Source organism: Colletes latitarsis, chromosome 11 (genome assembly GCF_051014445.1).
Source record: "Colletes latitarsis isolate SP2378_abdomen chromosome 11, iyColLati1, whole genome shotgun sequence".
In the NCBI taxonomy this organism is placed as follows: domain Eukaryota; kingdom Metazoa; phylum Arthropoda; class Insecta; order Hymenoptera; family Colletidae; genus Colletes; species Colletes latitarsis.
Window position 1 is genome coordinate 25885120 of NC_135144.1, and position 18235 is coordinate 25903354.

The 18235-nt window shown below is 41.1% G+C and overlaps 1 protein-coding gene across 4 annotated transcripts in view; it reads left to right on the forward strand.

Moving 5' to 3' along the window:
- LOC143348272 (A-type potassium channel modulatory protein DPP6) overlaps window positions 1-18235 on the forward strand; it is a 175629-nt gene that overhangs the window by 70066 nt on the left and 87328 nt on the right. For 2 of the 4 annotated variants that reach the window (XM_076778303.1, XM_076778306.1), the window contains exons 1-2: window positions 6155-6267; window positions 11075-11150. The exons of 1 other annotated variant lie outside the window; for it this stretch is intronic. The gene's annotated coding sequence lies outside the window, so the exon portion shown is untranslated. Of the gene's footprint in view, window positions 1-6154; window positions 6268-11074; window positions 11151-18235 lie in introns of those variants that run through there. One more of the 4 variants, XM_076778304.1, reaches the window with a different exon arrangement.

Below are 18235 nucleotides of genomic sequence, written 5' to 3' on the forward strand. Positions count from 1 at the left end.
ACTGCAAGTATTTGTTCAGAAGATTTTACAAAGAATGTCTAGGTGTCCATTTTGTTCCACATAGATTTTATCTACTTGCAGGAAAAGTTAAAATAAACAATATGGAGACTGCAAGTATTTATTTAGAAGATTTTACAAAGAATGTCTGAGTGTCCATTTCGTTCCACGTAGACCTTATCTACTTGCAGGAAAAATTAAAATAAACAATATGGAGACTGCAAGTATTTGTTCAGAAGATTTTACAAAGAATGTCTAGGTGTCCATTTTGTTACACGTAGACCTTATCTACTTGCAGGAAAAATTAAAATAAACGATATGGAGACTGCAAGTATTTGTTCAGAAGATTTTACAAAGAATGTCTAGGTGTCCATTTTGTTCCACATAGATTTTATCTACTTGCAGGAAAAGTTAAAATAAACAATATGGAGACTGCAAGTATTTATTTAGAAGATTTTACAAAGAATGTCTGGGTGTCCATTTTGTTCCACGTAGACCTTATCTACTTGCAGGAAAAATTAAAATAAACAATTTGGAGACTGCAAGTATTTGTTCAGAAGATTTTACAAAGAATGTCTGGGTGTCCATTTTGTTCCACGTAAACCTCATTTACTTGCAGCAAAAATTAAAATAAACAATATGGAGACTGCAAGTATTTGTTCAGAAGATTTTACAAAGAATGTCTGGGTGTCCATTTTGTTCCACGTAGACCTTATCTACTTGCAGGAAAAATTAAAATAAACGATATGGAGACTGCAAGTATTTATTCAAAAGATTGTACAAAGGATATTTTATTATATTTTATTTTATCGTTGGATGATCTCAAAATATTCAAAAACCCCAACATTTTCATTTTCTCGCGTAAACACAGAGTCTACAGCCATTACAGCTTCATTTGCAAGTGTTTTTCTTTCCCGTTAGCATTCAAGAGCGTCGTTTCCTCCGCACCTGTTGTCGTCAGATCCTCCGGAGATCTCCGCAAACACCGTTATTATTAAACAAATAACCGCGTTGCAACATTAAGGATTACAGTACGCAAGAGTCACTGAATAAACACCACTTTCCGCGATACGTATATAACCGTGTCCCTCTCGTGCGGAAGCGTCTAAAATAAACAGATGCTCGGTTTATTTTCGTCGTCGCTCGATCGGGAAGTCCTGAATGGCCGACACGCACCATTCAATCGCGACTGGAGCCGGGGTCAAAGATCGATGTTCCTGTTTCTGGGGGGTGATGCGACACACCGCGAAATCGTCCTCCAGGTGAGGGTTCCCCGGGTTCCCATGGCAACCAGACTTGGCCCGGTTCTCTCGTAGGTCAGGGCCACCGTCAGCTCGTTCCTGCGTCGTTTCCACTCTTCTCCTGTGCCTCGTGGATCTCGTTGTCGCATAACAGGTGTGTGTTTACCCTCTCCGGTGCAGCTGCGTCGTCGTCTTGTCCGAGTTCGCGATGCTTGACTGTTTCCAAACGGAATTTATTTACCTCACCACTCGCCCAATGCGTTGAGACGTCAGGTGCAATCAATGTTCAACACGCAATCAACCGCGAACGCCTACCCTGATACCCCAAATGTCACCAAATCCCGATTTATGGCTCCAAGTAATAGGTCGTCAATTCTTGGCCAGTTCACGTAGAAGGGATATATTGTACACCAGGTAGTTAATTTCAATTGGAGGAATAAATGTCATAGGGATCTACTTCAAATAAACTCGAGAACATGCAAATAATTATGTCAGTACTGGTATTTAATAGGAGAAATATACATTGGTTGAGTCACAACGCGTGTATAGTTCGGACCACGATATAGCGAGCTCGTAAAGTCCAGTAAGCGTCGAAGTAAAGAATTGACAGAAATACGAACAGACAAGGACCTTAGACCATGGTCAGGGCCGTGTGAAGAAATGTTTTATCCAGTGTCGTCATTTTTAGAAAGCCATTTTTAGAGGTACCATTAGAGTCTTTAATATTATCAAACAGGTAGAAAATGAAGAAGGGTAGTGCAGTTACGGATACAGAAAGACATTCAGAAAGGCACCCTCAAACAAGACTCTCAAGAATTTAGTTTACGACCTTGCTATATCGTGGCCCTGACTATACACTCCACGTGGTTTGAGCACAGTATGATTAGAAAAGACAGACAATTTTGTTGACATTGTTGCCATATGGAAATTCGAATATGGGGCTAATCGCGACATCTGTTATCACACAATAGACATTGTATTAAAGCCATCTAGGCTTTATAAAAATGCACGTTGTCGATCTCTCTGTTCAGTCTTGTATCCACAGTCAAACACGTCTTTCTTTGTACATAAAGTGTTGTGAACATGCAATCGTGATCTTGTCAATCATTTCGTCAACCAACAGTTGTCGCAGACCTGTAGAATGCGTCAGAATTTTCTTTTGTCGAAGAATTTCTCCGATTGTCGAGGTTGAGTCTTTGCTTGCAGTAGACGCGGGAAAGTCGAGGGCGTTCAGAATCGCGGAATACCCGTTTTGAGTGGATGCTGGGAGCCCGAAACGCTGAGCCATCGCGACAAACAGCGCCGGAGGGGTATCTATTTCGGCGGTGTCGCGTGCCGCGGATGCCACGAACCGAAACAGACCTCTCTCGCGCCGTTGACACGATCTCTCTCGTGCTCCGCGAATCTAAGGATCATCGTCGCGTGAATCCGAGAGCCGAGCATCCGCGAAGGAATTCCGTAATCGGATCGGTCCGACGTCGGGGGCGCATCTGTTCGGCGCTACGTCGCTTTTCCCGATACGGGAGGCTCTCAAAAGCTCTTGTGGCCTCGCAGTCGACGTCGCTGGGACGCGTCATTCGCGGAAATCATATTCAGAAAGGCGTCTCTTCTCCCTCTGGGCTTGATCGTTCCCACGAGGATTCGATCTGAATTAATTTTAAACGGGGGGAGATGAATCATTTTGTTAGTAATCTCTAGATTGAAACAGTGCAAGGGCAAGGGCACTCTTATCAGCTCTTTCTAGCAAGTGTCTTTTAGTTCTATTATTTATATGGTTAACCCCTTGACGTTTAAATTTGTTCGTACAAGGAATGAGTAGATTTGTTTTACGAATAACTCGTGCATGTAAATACGTGTTAATGTTGATATGATTGATGAAACTTGACATCAAGAACTTATTAATATTCTGAGCTCACCGGTGGCTACGCCAATGTCGTTCGATATATGGTTCTATCTCTACTCTGTGTGTCTTGATTTCATTGGTGATCTCCATCACGCGATGGAATTGTAGCTATGATCGACTCTCGTCCAATAATCAGAAATGCGCGTTGTGCGAGGGACAGGCGTCATTATCAAACGGTACGGGGCCAATCAGCGCGTGTCTCCTAGCTCATCACCATCCACAGTCATCTAGTCGTCTCTGGTGCTAGGAAGATAGCAGGAGAAAGAGGGAGGGAAAGGAGAGGGGAGAACGGACTGTCAGTCGAGCACTCGCGAGAAAGGCGTTGAGCGTAGCCCCCTGGTGGCGAGCGCGCTAATTGCAAGTGTTGCTACAGATCTCCATTACGTGTCTCTAATATTCCAATTTAGGAGAACCCGTATGGAAACTCGACGCGAGATTTTCAAACTCATGTTTTCGGGAATAAAGAATTCTCGATTATTAAACGCTTCTTTCCTTCCTAATGGGTCGTAACGTGGATTTATCCTTTAATATTTTCAGTCGTCACGGCGCGGTCCCGGGCTGATTATCCGTCGACGGTGTTGTTCGAATTAACTCGGAAGCGACCGTTAAATGGTTAAAAGGGATTGTTTTTGAAAAGCATTTTATTGCCGGTGACGCGACTCTGCGTTTCCCGTAGTAGCTCCGGGGAGCGCAATCACGACCTCGATAAATTACGAAATTCGTTCCGGGGAAGGGAGAGGGTTGGAACTTGGAAAATAAAAAGTGTTACAAAAGTTAATTGGCGTTTCATCCAGGTTTTCCTAGCGGACTCGTTAGCGAGGCTGACCCAGCGAAACTTGCCTTAGATGCAAGTGGGATACTTTTTTAATCCTTTGGCGAGCCAATTCAATATTTTAACGCTCCCGGCCTTTGGATCTTGTTTTAAATTAATCGTAGGGCGACCCCATCGTCCTGTTTTTTATCACGGTCTCTGCAATATTTTATTTTTATAGCGGGTAAAATAAATGGAACTAATGCCATTTCAGACGTATTAGTTTAATTACAATTATACAAAATCGTTGCCAAGTGAATTCCTATAAATTTTCCTTCAACGCAATTTGTTAAAACGAAAAGTAACGACCAACGTGCAAAAAATTAATCGAGCTTCCGTTTTCATTACTTTCAGAGGATTACGATTTACTCGAACAAAGATAAAAACTTGCGCGTAATCCTCTTAGCTTTCGAAAAATTATCAATCAACGTTTAATGGGACCAAGTATATGAATTTTTATTTTTATCCCAGCGGAATTTGAATCAGGCTTGAAAGGTTCCATCATAATTTGAAAGGTTTGCAATATATCCGACGCAAATATAACCCTGTACGTTTACTCGTTCGATATTATTCCTTTTGCTAGGAAATTAAGGATCAGATTCAACGCTACACGATATAAATTTAAATGCAACGGGTCTTTCAAAGGAAAAGTAACTCGGTATAAAAGTAATATTTTTTAACGAGACTTATTCAATTACGATTTAATTTTTCAAACGTTCCACTTTACTATAATATTACCTTTTATACAATTTCTTATTTATCATACAATTTTAACCTTTGACACAATTTTGTCTAGCTTCTACTGCGGACTACGATAAAATATTTATGTATATTACAAAATTCTACCCCGTTTCGGTCAAAATAATATCGTTGTATCGTCTAATAACGAATAATTGCCATTTAATTTTCGCTGTGGACATAATTCGAGCGACTTGCAACGCGAAATAAATTAATTCCACGATACTGTTCTCCTTTTATGCGCGTTCCTCGTTCCAGGCGATCTGGTTATTGTTTTTGCCGGACCCAACGAACGATAAAAGTCACCGAACACGAGTTCCCCTGGTATCGTTACGTCGACGGTTGCCAAACGGCGAAGCCGGACGCGAGAAATTTCGTCGAGACTCATAATCCAACCGACATTTCGCTACGCTGAACCAAACGTTCGTCTCTGCTCGGGTTATTTACCGACGGGGAAAAAACCAAGTATTACTTACGGTTACCCGTTCCCCAACAATACCGCCATAAACTAACTTTCTCGGACTTCTATTACCGCGTCGGTCCCCGCTATTCGTCGACCCGCATTTTACAAACTTCCGCGCGCGGGTTCCCTGCCCCCTGTTCAAGTTTTTATTGTCTCGAACACCACTCCGGATCCGAACTTTCGACGATATTTCAAGACCAACCCGAAAACAATTCGACGTCAGTCGGTTAACGATCCGATCGTGCAAAACAACGATCCTCGAACTATCTATTTACTTAACGAGCCGCTCTCGAAACGATCGAAAATTGAAAACGTCGACGAACCATCGCGCCAAAGAAGCTGTTTCCACGAGACCCAGTTCCGGGGCTCCAATTTTAGCATGCGAGAGTGACCGTAGCTGTGAAAAATCCTCGCGAGCAGATAGGCGAAACGTTACGACAAACAACGGCCATTTGTCACCGTTCGGGATTGATAGATCGACTGCAGTCTACGGCGCGGTGCGTTGAAAATTGAGACGCATTCGATCGAAACACACACACACACACGCCGGAGCAAACATCAGCGCCAACGACGGCTTCGTATTATAAATTTATCGCGCCCTCTTCTCGACAGTCACCTATCGAAGCGTATCAGGTGCAGATAACTTGTATTTCTCATCTGTACTTTGCCATTAATTAATCAGACGGCGTCCATCTTGAGAGTTCTCGTTGTGACCCCGAAGTTCCTTAAATTTAGGTATAAAATTCCTTTACGCGTTAACGAGTCTCCGTTTTGGGCTCGTGCTTTTGATTTATGGTTTCACTTTCGAGTCGCCTCGACGGGGGAAATGAAATGACAGCGGCAATTAATAGACGTCCGAGGTTCTACGAATAAGCGTCCGCCGTAATTTCTTCTGGTTCCCTCTTGCGCCGCTTCTGTCCGCGATAGACGGGCCGAAACTACTGGCAGCTAGTCGGGAAACAGAGAGAAACGGGAAAGAGACGAGGATCGAGGAAGAATGAGACACTGGACGAGTGTTTATTCAGTCGCGAGCGCGAAACCGTTCGAAGAAGACCGAACGAGTCGAACCGGTAATCCCAAAACCACGAAATTGTTTCTCCCCCCCCGAAAAAACGTGAGTTTCGATCCCAGTGCAGTTCGATCCCTTTTATTGGCCAGTTTCTCCGCGTCGTGGCATTTTTCTGTGTCATTTCTTTCTTGGTTCCACCTTTTCCTCCATTTCCTTTCCCCCTTCTCGGATAAATAAACGTGGCTAGCGCATTTTAACTGCTTCGTTGGATCCGATACTCTTTCGATAATTTGTTTACCCTCCACTCGATTGTTTGCACTTATTTTCGCGAGGAACAGAAACAAAAAGAGTGATTCTTTTTTACCGAAGGAACAGTGGTCATATTTTTAAAAGTATTCTTGGGACTGGTACCGAAACTACAGATTTTAAAATAGTCGAGTGTTGAAAAAATATTGTACGTGTTGTAGTTCACCTTGTCTAAAGATCTTGATAGCAGTGTGATTTCACTAAACACGCGTTTCGAAGAAACCTTCAGCGTACCATAAATCAGTTGCATAATAACGTTTGTGATTATCGTCACGCGTCTCGAGAACACCCTTTATTCTCAGCAGTTTCGAATCCGCTTCGGTTTCGTGGTATTTTTATTGTAATAGAAATCTTTTAATAGATTAAAACAGAGGATTTCTTGTTTTGTTCTTTCGTTAGGTAATAAAAGTCTACGCGGTGTAAAATTAGACGGTATTGAAGATAAGTTTTATACCGACGCTTTCAATATTAACCCACGTGACACGAAAGTTAGATTAAAAGTATTATACATTATATAAAAGTTGATGACAGTTTTAATAATTTTATGTTCGCGCTAAATATTTTTGATTCATATTTTCCGACTCTGCTTCTGTCCCCCGTTGTCTAGCCTTGACAATCGGACACAATTTAACGTGGAGTTCGTGTCTGGACGGTTTCCAGGTCGTGGGTAGTACATTTACATCCTTATCGAAAAACTTCGTTACTTAAAACTTATACTTAGAACTTTAAATGCGGATTGTGAATGTGAAAATTATCGTTGCGAGACCGTTTTTGCCACAGTATATTAGACACACGAGAATCTAGGTGCAAGGCCTTTCGACTATACTCGTGCAATAAATAACTGTCTTTAACCCAATCTATATTCAGCTTACGAAGTTTCAGCGTTTCGTTCAATTTTAATAAACGAACACTCTGTTTTATCGGTAAATTACTTGGTACAGTTGTCTTAGTTACGTCCCTATTGTTATTAACGCAAACTGGAAGGAAAATTTTAACGAGTGTAAATAATATAGCAACGAAAATTACCCATGGATTTTAAACAAAGTTCGAAGTTCTTCACTTTTCAGTTTTACATTTCCACGAATCCCATTTCCCCCTGAATTTTGCCTCTATTTACAAGCGATTGGAAAACCCGGTGAAAACAGTGACAGTGAAAAGTGTGGCCGAAAAACGAGTGTTTCGGTTTTTCGTCGCAGGGATCGAGATGCCCATGGAAACGCATTTCGTTTCGCGGTTGCTCTGGAAATAGCGAAAGCTTAGAGCGGAAACGAACACGGTCGTTGGACGCCATCTTTTTCTCGAGATCGCTGTTTTCGCTGACCGAGCACATCCGGCGAGGCTTGAACTTTTGCAGATTTTTTACTCGAAACGTACAAGTATTTCAATATTCATATTCGAAACGATAAATTAGGTACGAAGTGTACACGAAATATCTCTCGATATTTTCCACCCCTGAAATTTACACAGAAACGCGAGCAGCTAATAATTTCCGCGACTATATATAATCACATTTGATGTATCGATAGGATTGAATACAGGGCCATTATTGGCTTAGTTTCATCGATCGTGCTCTGCCTTAATAGTAACAAAATGTTGTCGTTAATATTTTCGCGGATTATCTGCAGCCGCTTACGAGGCGAATTTAACTTTATAATTTCGGGGAGCGTTTCATTTCCACTACAAATTGGCGCTCGTATTAATCCAAATCGTCGCACTGACAACAGAATTCTATATAAACTAGAACATTGTCGCTATTTTACCCGAACTGTCAATTTCAACAAATCTTTAATTCAACATTTTTTCATAATAAAATGAATCCCAACGAGAAGCATATTTTCCAAAAGCAATTTTTGAATATTTATTTGTTAAATAAATACAACAGTTTCGATCTAAGATATACAGGGTGTTCTAGATTCTAGAGGCCAAAATAAGATGAAAATCAAGAATACCAATTCGTTGATGGAGGTTTCGTTAAAAAGTTATTAACAATTAAATTAAAAAATTTCAAATCATTCTAAAAAAATTATTTTTGATTGCAGCGATCAATTATAATCATTTTTGGTCAATAGACATACTCCCGAATTCCTAACCATTTTCGAGAAAAAAATTCCTTACCGAAAATATAATTTCAGACCAAAAATGCTTCCCGTAAATTTCATGTGAATCTTTAAAACACCATAACTTCTGAACGGATTGGACGATTTTAATGTTCAAAAAGCCAAACGCCGCGTATTTTAGTGTAGAATATGTAGCATTTATAAAAATATTCGAAAAGTTGGTCCTTGACCCCGCAAAATGAGAAAAACCCCATAAAAATGGTCAAATTTTCAAACAGCCATAACTCCTACAATAGTGAATATATTTCAATGAAACTTTTTTCTGAAGCAGAGCTCATGGGTACCTACAAAAAAGTATTAGACAACTTTTCTGTAGGACGTCAAACAAAAATACTAAAAACGAAAAAGTAGTTTTTAAGAAAAATCGACAGGGTGCCTAAATTTTTCGACGAAAAAAAAAATTTCAAATCGTTCTGAAAAAATTATTTTCAGTTGCGGGGGTCAATTATAATCATTTTTGGTGAATAGACATACCTCCGAAATCCTACCCTTTTTCGAGAAAAAAATTCAGTACTGACGGAACTTTAAATGTTAATAACTTTTCAACGAAGCCTCCATCAACAAATTGGTATTCTTGATTTTCGTCTTATTTTGGTCTCCAGAATCCCTCATTAAAATATTTTCCAGGGGTGGCCGAACACCCTGTATTTAATTAAGATGTAATAATTTTACAAGATGGAAATACTGTTCACAATTTAACAGTTTTCTGCTAACTGAGCTTGAGGCTCGGAAAAAAGCAAAGACCTTCGCAAGAGAGGGCACCGCACCGCTGGATACAAATTTCCATTAAAAATATGCCTATTCTCAACAGCAATATTCACAGAATATTAAATTTCAGTGGACAAAATAATCTAGCGAAGTCTAGTCTCCGTAAAATTTTATTTTTCTAAAGATACACGAAAAGTCTGGGTTTTGGTTGGCTGGATGGGCTCTGACAATCTCGAAAAACGGAAAGGAAATTCTATTGCCTGTAGGGGGTTCACGGACAATGCATTTGCAGGGCCCGGAAGTCTCTTCCTTAACTTCCCGCGAGGCGCGCTTAACGCTAATCACCGAAAGCCACTCAAAAACTTCGAAGAAGTAGTTTTAGTCGTTCGATGGAAATTTAGATCGTTGGATTTTCTCGGAGAAAGCTCGACGCGGGTTACCTTCGGGGCGGACTTCGACGCGGGAAAAGTGTACAGAACGAACGGAACTCGAGCGAGAGAGTGAGAGACTCGATTGTGCAGCAGAGTCCCACAACTTTCGCCGGAAGTTCCGTGGGATGGTGCTCCGTGATCGAGCGGAGTTCCACCGAATGCGAGGAATTTCAATGCGTTTCGATCCTCAGGTGCGACGGTCTATTTACTCTCGAACTACTGGAACCTCGAAACACTGTATCGAAACGGCGAACAGTTTTACCGTTCCCTTCGGAATTATGCAAAAGGAAGTCAATTAGCCGGCCTCAATCTATTCTGTAACGCTCCCTCTCCGCGTTGGAACGTGCGTCGAATTATGTGTTACGCTCTAGGTACGAAGTTAAACATTCTTAAATTTTACTTGACTCGATTTAATAACGCGCAACGTTTAAAACATGAAGTTAAAAATTTGTTTAATTTATTTAGGAGTTGGTAGTTAGCAGGAAATAAAAATTTAGTCTTTCTATCTAATTATTTCCCCCAGAATATCGAATTATATATTTTAAAAATTAACGTTTGTTCGTCGAAGTGGCGGCAAAGCCAATTACACCGACGCGCACGTTGATCGAATTAGAATGCGATCGATTTGAAAACAATTTCTAAACGCTTTAAGCATCCGAAGTAGGTTCGATCGAAAATTCATGCAGATTCCTGGGGTCGTTTTATTCGAGCGTATTCCCGATACTGAATCGATTATTGGATGGCAGAGGGCGAACGAAAGAGGGGCGCGATTCAATTTCGACGAGAATTTTATATTCCTCGAACGATCCTCGATAATCAATGAAACGCCCCGGGATTCGGGGATTAAAATGCCGTCTTTGTAATCAGCTGGATCGATCGGAACCGGAAACCGCGATGGACCACGGAGGATTGATAGACGAAAGCGGCGGGGTTCGAGCTCGGGGTCTCTCGCGAGGTGTTTGCGTAACTTCCGCGGTCCATCGAGTTGGAGATTGTCCAAACGATGCTTGCGTTTCATTCCACGATGCAAGCTTATTTTGCATTCGTCGAAGGGCCACGTACAGGGTGTTCGATCGCGAGCTTTCTCGTTTCCACCATCGAAAAATGATTCGAAACTTTCGCTGCCTTAAGTACTAATAAACTGTTGAGAAACGAATTTGTAATTCGCGCCAGACTAATGGTATACAGAGTCATCTAGTGGATGGCTACACTGCTCTTTTGTCGTTCGTTGCGATATGAAGATATAGCGCGATGTGACTTTCTGCCCCTAAAGAACACGTTTTTGAAAATTCACGATGAGAAAATAGTTACGTATTTTATATTACTAACACTTAATTCCATTTGTTGCAGGTAAGGCTGTGATTAACATTCTACTCTCTACACCGATAAATATTCAAGGGCCAACGCTACCAAGTCCATTCTATGAGTGAGTAAACGCGACAATAATAATTTACAAACTAAATGCGATACTGTGCGTCCGCGAGAAGCCGAACAGTGAAAGGAACGCGAGTCCGACTGGTGGTTGGATCCCCACTCTAGCTTAGAGTTTGACGTCATTGGACGACGCGACGTGGGAGAAGAGTGGGGATGGGTGGAGCCAAGCGAGGTACTCCCCTGCTAGCCAACTTCTCGCGAACGCACAGTACACCACTAAAACTTTCGAATTTATATTCCCCCCAAACGAAGCCTCCACTGCAAATTTTTCACTCTTGACTTTCGTCTCGTTTCCAGTCACAGAATATTATGATGAAAATAAAAATCGATTTTCTAAATACGGTGAGGACAGAACGAGCCCTCGAACATCGAGCGTTTTCTCCTCGTATTCGCGAACGGTTTCTTGGGTCTTAGCCGTCTCACCTGAGGTCAGACTGCACCGTGTATCGTTTGGGTCGTTCGCGGGGAACTAGAATAAACCGGGCAGACGCGACGAAAATATTGATAGCCCCCGGTTGCCAAGAATGTCACGGCTAAGCGTCGAGCACGCGGAACAAAATGCTCGGTGTGTTCGAGCGCGCGGCCAGGAGATTTTCCTCGGTTTCTTTTCTGAATGGGGTGGGCGAATTTCGCGTTTGTTCCGAGAACACACGTGCCTCTATGTATAGCCAAAGAGATCCGCGGATAGTTCGCGCAACGGCGCGCTCTGACAGAGATAGATCTCGCCCGCGTATATTTAGCGAAACGCCCGGTTTTTCGGCGGCGAACTGGAAAGGGACGCCCGGCGTCGCGTCGAAACGCGCCTCGCGACCGCTCTGACAAATGCCAGATCGACGCCGGCAGCTGCGTTCCAACGTTCAAGATGCAAATATTTTCAAAGCCGTGGCTGCGAAACGCGCGCTGGGGATTTGTTTAGGTCAGGGTTTCTTAACCTGAGGCAAACGAACTGATGCACAAGCACTCGATTGAAATTAAACAATCTTAATTATTTCTACGAAGTCGTAATTCTCGAGATATTTGGCTAAAGTAAATTTTTTGTGTCATGAATGACAACGATGGTTAGCTTAAATTCGAGCTCACCTGTGATAAAACAAAAAGAGCATACGATAAAGGTAATATTTTTAATGACACAGCTTTAACACCCAGCATTATTGAAATATTTTGAAGAATGTGTAAAATATATTCTCATTGATTTTGCTTCTTGGACTTAGTTTTACAAAGTAATAATTCTCAAGATATTTCATGATCTAAAGTAAATTTTTTGTGTCGTACATATCAACGGAATGACAACGATGTTTAGCTTGAATTCGAGCTCACCTGCGATAAAACAAAAAGGGCATACGATAAAGGTAATATTTTTAAAGACACAGCTTCCACACCCAGCATTATTGAAATATTTTGAAGAATGTGTAAAATATATTCTCATTGATTTTGCTTCTTGGACTTAGTTTTACAAAGTAATAATTCTCAAGATATTTCATGATCTAAAGTAAATTTTTTGTGTCGTACGTATCACGGAATGACAACGATGGTTAGCTTGAATTCGAACTCACCTGCGATAAAACAAAAAGAGCATACGATAAAGGTAATATTTTTAATGACACAGCTTCCACACCCAGCATTATTGAAATATTTTGAAGAATGTGTAAAATATATTCTCATTGATTTTGCTTCTTGGACTTAGTTTTACAAAGTAATAATTCTCAAGATATTTCATGATCTAAAGTAAATTTTTTGTGTCGTACATATCAACGGAATGACAACGATGTTTATCTTGAATTCGAGCTCACCTGCGATAAAACAAAAAGAGCATACGATAAAGGTAATATTTTTAATGACACAGCTTCCACACTCAGTATTATTGAAATATTTTGAAGAATGTGTAAAATATATTCTCATTGATTTTGCTTCTTGGACTTAGTTTTACAAAGTAATAATTCTCAAGATATTTCATGATCCAAAGTAAATTTTTTGTGTCGTACGATGTTCAGCTTGAATTCGAGCTCACCTGCGATAAAACAAAAAGAGCATCGACAAATTTAAAGACACAGCTTTAACACCCAGCATTATTGAAATATTTTGAAGAACGTGTAAGAGATAACCTCATTGATTTTGCTTCCTGAACGTCTGAAGAGTGTAGCAACGCGTATGACACGTTAATAGTCTTCAATGTACGTTTAACATCGTTCAATTTCTCGTTAGCTGAGCGAAGATGAAAGTTTCAAGCTGTTACGCGCTTACAGGAAGCAGGATGACTAACGTTCCACTAAACATAATCTCTTTAATGCCTATTAACGTCAAATGTTTAAGTTCCACCAATCAAGATACAATCCGGAAACTTAGGACATCGACAACTTCGTTCTCTTCAAAATTGTATTCATACAGCGCGCGAAACTAGCACCGTAAATTTGTACTTCATGCGGTTGATGGTATTATTCCGGAAACTTGGAGCTCCCATTCAGGATTTCAAAGACTATACGGTATTATTAGATCTAGGAATAGACTTATCTAGATTGTGATGTACGAAATTAATTTTTTCCGCGACATAATCCTCAGCTTGCTCGGTCTGCCAAGCAGAAGTAACGCGTACAATATTAATTGTACGTCCGTAAAATAAATTCGAATGTCGAGAATAATTTGGGTTACTAGGGAGCTAGGATGAGTTTATTGCCCAGTTTACTCTCGCATGCAGGAACTGTATCTTCCGAAAGCAATTCAATTTATTGCCTCTGGAGATAAATGCATAATCCCAGTTCGTGTTTCGCTATGTGCAATGGCGTTCTCTTACCTACGTGTCGTCTCGACTCTAAAAACAATGTCTATTATAAAAATGTCAAGTATGCAAAACTCATACACGACTCGACGATTTTAAGTTTCAGTAGACTTGTACTTCTCAAAATAATATTTATTTCTCTAGTCGCGTATGTGTCTAATTGCAAATAGGTGAACAGTGGGTCTAGTCGATGGTAATGATTATTATATATAAATGTGCAAAGCCCCAGTTGCATGGACGTCCAAGAAACAGAGAACCCTTAAGTCCAAGATACCGATTCGCTGCCATTCGCAACCTCGTTTCCAACGAAGGATTTCTCAGCGACTCCGAGGATCTCATCGATTCTCAGGGGTGGACTTTTTCCCGCATCGACGTCACGAAGCAGCCAAGAGAGATATCGTCAGACATCTTTATCCCGGTCGGGAAGAGCGGCGTTCCCGCCGCGGCCGACTTTTCAGGCTCTCGTTTTTCCCGGGTAGCGCGGGTCGTAAATCGCAGCCGCCAACCGGATTTAATATGCCGCGCGAAACGATACGTACCCCGGAGAAAACCGGCCATAATAGCCTTTATCGGGCTACCGCCTGCTGGCAGCCGAAGATAGAACGCGACACGGTCAGCGGTGATTTGCATAAATACGCGACGGAGTTCCCTTCCTTCCGACGCGGACTGAAACTCGCCAATTATCGCGGGCTCCGTGCTTGGCGGCCATTAGTCGACCCACCAAAGTAACGGGTGAACATCCCTGAGCCCCTCCAATATTCCCCGATAAATAACACAGTGAAAGAAACACGTTAAAGTGTTGGAAACACGCGAAATATACCCGATTTTCCAACGGGAGTGGATCAGAAACTTTTGACTCGTCATAGCCGCCATTTTTGTTATCCAACTCTGTCTAATCACGGGAGAAATTGTTTCTGAATACCATAAGAATGGTGTAAATTTTGAATAGTGATTGTATCTCATTGAAATTTATTTGTGAAGTAGAGTGTACTTACAAAAAAGTAGCGAAAAAAAAAATTTCAAATCGTTTTGGAAAAATTATTTTCAGTTGCAGGGGTCAATTACAATCATTTTTGGTGGATACACATACCCACGAAATCCTACACACTTTCGAGAAAAAAATTCTTTACCGGAAATACAATGACCAGAGACATGAATGATTCCCCTGAAAAAAAAATTTCAAATCGTTCTGGAAAAATTATTTTCAGTTGCAGGAGTCAATTGCAATCGTTTTTGGTGGATACATGTACCCACGAAATCCTACACACTTTCGAGAAAAAAATTCTTTACCGAAAATACAATGACCAGAGACATGAATGATTCCCCTGAAATTTCATGCGTAAAAAAAAAATTTCAAATCGTTCTGGAAAAATTATTTTCAGTTGCAGGAGTAAATTGCAATCGTTTTTGGTGAATAGGTATATCCCCGAAATCCTACCCACATTCTAGAAAAAAATTCGAGAAGGTGTGAAATTTTTCGACGGGAAAAAAAATTTCAAATCGTTTTGGAAAAATTATTTTCAGTTGCAGGGGTCAATTACAATCATTTTTGGTGGATACACATACCCACGAAATCCTACACACTTTCGAGAAAAAAATTCTTTACCGAAAATACAATGACCAGAGACATGAATGATTCCCCTGAAAAAAAAAATTTCAAATCGTTCTGGAAAAATTCTTTTCAGTTGCAAGAGTCAATTGCAATCGTTTTTGGTGAATAGGTATATCCCCGAAATCCTACCCACATTCTAGAAAAAAATTCGAGAAGGTGTGAAATTTTTCGACGGAAAAAAAAATTTTCAAATCATTCTAAAAAAATTATATTTTATTACAGGGGTCAATTACAATAATTTTTGGTGAATGCACATACCCACGAAATCCTACACACTTTCGAGAAAAAAATCCTTTACCGGAAATACAATGTGCTTTGATACAACATTCGATAAAACAAGCATCTATATTTACATTTCGTTTGATTCTGTAAATCCAATGATCCACTAGCCTTTGTACTTTTGCTTATTTATGCAATTGCAGAATGCATTTTCTATTCTTTAAGGTCTTCTTATAAATCCTCCTGCAATGTAACTCTGTGTTTCTTTTTATTAGGATTTCAGCGTACACGGTGGTAAGATTTCCACAGATCCGTTAAATCGTAATGGAAAGGCACAACGAGGAAACTAATTCCCGTCGACGGAAGGAAAATTTACAGCTCCTGTATCGGCGGAGTGGGCGAATTTTTTTGGGAACGTTTCTAACCATCGGCTTATTCGTCCTACGTTCGCTGTCGAGAAGAAAAAATGCAAACACGGTGGACGTAGCCACCGGCTGAAATAGAATTTCCAGGCCAGCGACGAACTCTGTATCGTAGTTTCGAACGCGAATTCTGTTCAGGACTGTTTGGAATTTGACTTTCGAACGCGGAAGGTTGGGATTTTTCGGAAAGTCCCCGGCCAACGGAAATCGCCGCGCCAGTGCGGACAATGAAACTTTTCCCCCGAAATTTGGGGATACCAGCCTCTATCGAAACCCCAACTTTGATTCTGAACAGCGCGGTCACCGTTTTATTTCGCTTCGTTTAAAATTCCTTCATATTTGTCGCGTGCAATTACAAATTATTGGATATTTAAAGCCAAAGACTTTCGAAATTTTCGAAAGTTTCCATCGACAGAAACCGTAACTCCAGAGTCGAAACTTCGGGAATCCCCTTTGAAGCGAAACAAGATTAAATGCCACGAAAGTCCGATTCCCGATTAAATTTTGCACCAGACATTTTCGAGTAATTCGAGGAACTCGGTGTATCGAAATGTCCCGTTCCACGATGCGGGATTTTAGGCGATTATAAGAAAATTTTTAGATATTTCTCCGAGGTTCAAGCAGGCTGTTATGGCGTGGAATATTTTGCGGGTGGCGCGTGATGATTATTACGACACCGGACATTAATATCCGCCGGTTAAATCCATTTAGCCGCTTTCAGCGAAGGTAAACAACGCTAGAAACGCATCCGCATGCATAATTAATATTTAATCGACTGATAGGGCAGAATAATGCATGAGCTACTTTGCCGTTTGAGGTATTATGCAACGTTGTTGCGTCGGAGGGATCGAACGCTTCCTCGTTGATCAGAAACCTGAACAGTTTCGAAAGCTCTCCCGAAGATTCCTTTAATTTCGCCGGGTCTACAGAACGAATACTTGGAATTTACAACCGACGGTTTCGTTACGTAAATTCTGGTTTATCGTCGGGCAGGAAGCGAGTATCGAAAGGGCAGGAAGTTTTCACCGCGATCCAGAGACGTATCATGGACGGATCGTCTGCACTTTGCAACATTGGAAGATCGACGGTAAACCCATCCGATTCGAGATCCAAGAGTGCACGAAAAAGGAGCATTTACAAAGAAAGTGTAACGCGAATGGGGGAAATCTCTGCAGAATATTTACCCTTGGAAGCTAACGTTCGATAAAGTTCGACTTTTTACGATTATTTTCGATCTTAAAATATAATAAATCTCGGGACTATCGCGAAACGCTTTCAAATTACGTCGTCGTCGTAATATTCTCGAGGTTCAAATTTCCATTATTGGAACGCTTGAATTAACAATAGCGCGTGTCGTAAAGCACAAAATTCATACTGATTCGATTACGATGATTACTGGCGTTCGCATTGAACACTGCGTTGAATATCAACCTCGTTCGTTGCTATTCAGAATTGTTTTACGAGATTATAATATCAAATGGCATTTACGGTATATAAAAGCAAGGGAGAAATTAATTTGAAAATATAGTCTAACGATGTTATTATACTTTATGAAAAAGTGGGAAACTAGTACTTTAATTGTATTATAGAAATACCGAATTTCTTGACCGTATCGTTGTGAATTATTTCGACTCACCGGGTGACTCTTCGAAAAGGTGCGAATCATCGAACAGAGAACAGAGAACTTTAATCACGCGGCCCCAACAGCGAGAAATGAGAATCTTCCGCGACGGTGGGTTCTCTTTTTCATCGCTGGGCAACGAAGTTTCTTGTCGTAGACATTATAAACCGGATCAGGTGTCCCGGCTTTGTCAACTAGAACTTCTTCCCCCGCGTCGCGACAACGAAACATGTAAATCTCCGTGCAACTTCCTTGTCGCGGCGCGTCTCTGTCGTGATTGGAAAACTCAACGGAGCGTGCCGTTTCGTATAATGAAGTGCCATATCACTGACGGGAAACGAACGCCGCCGGAAGATCGATGCTTCACGCCCTAGACCATGAATCTGCACGCGTATTGGCCGCTGCCACCATTGGACGCCCCGTGAAATTT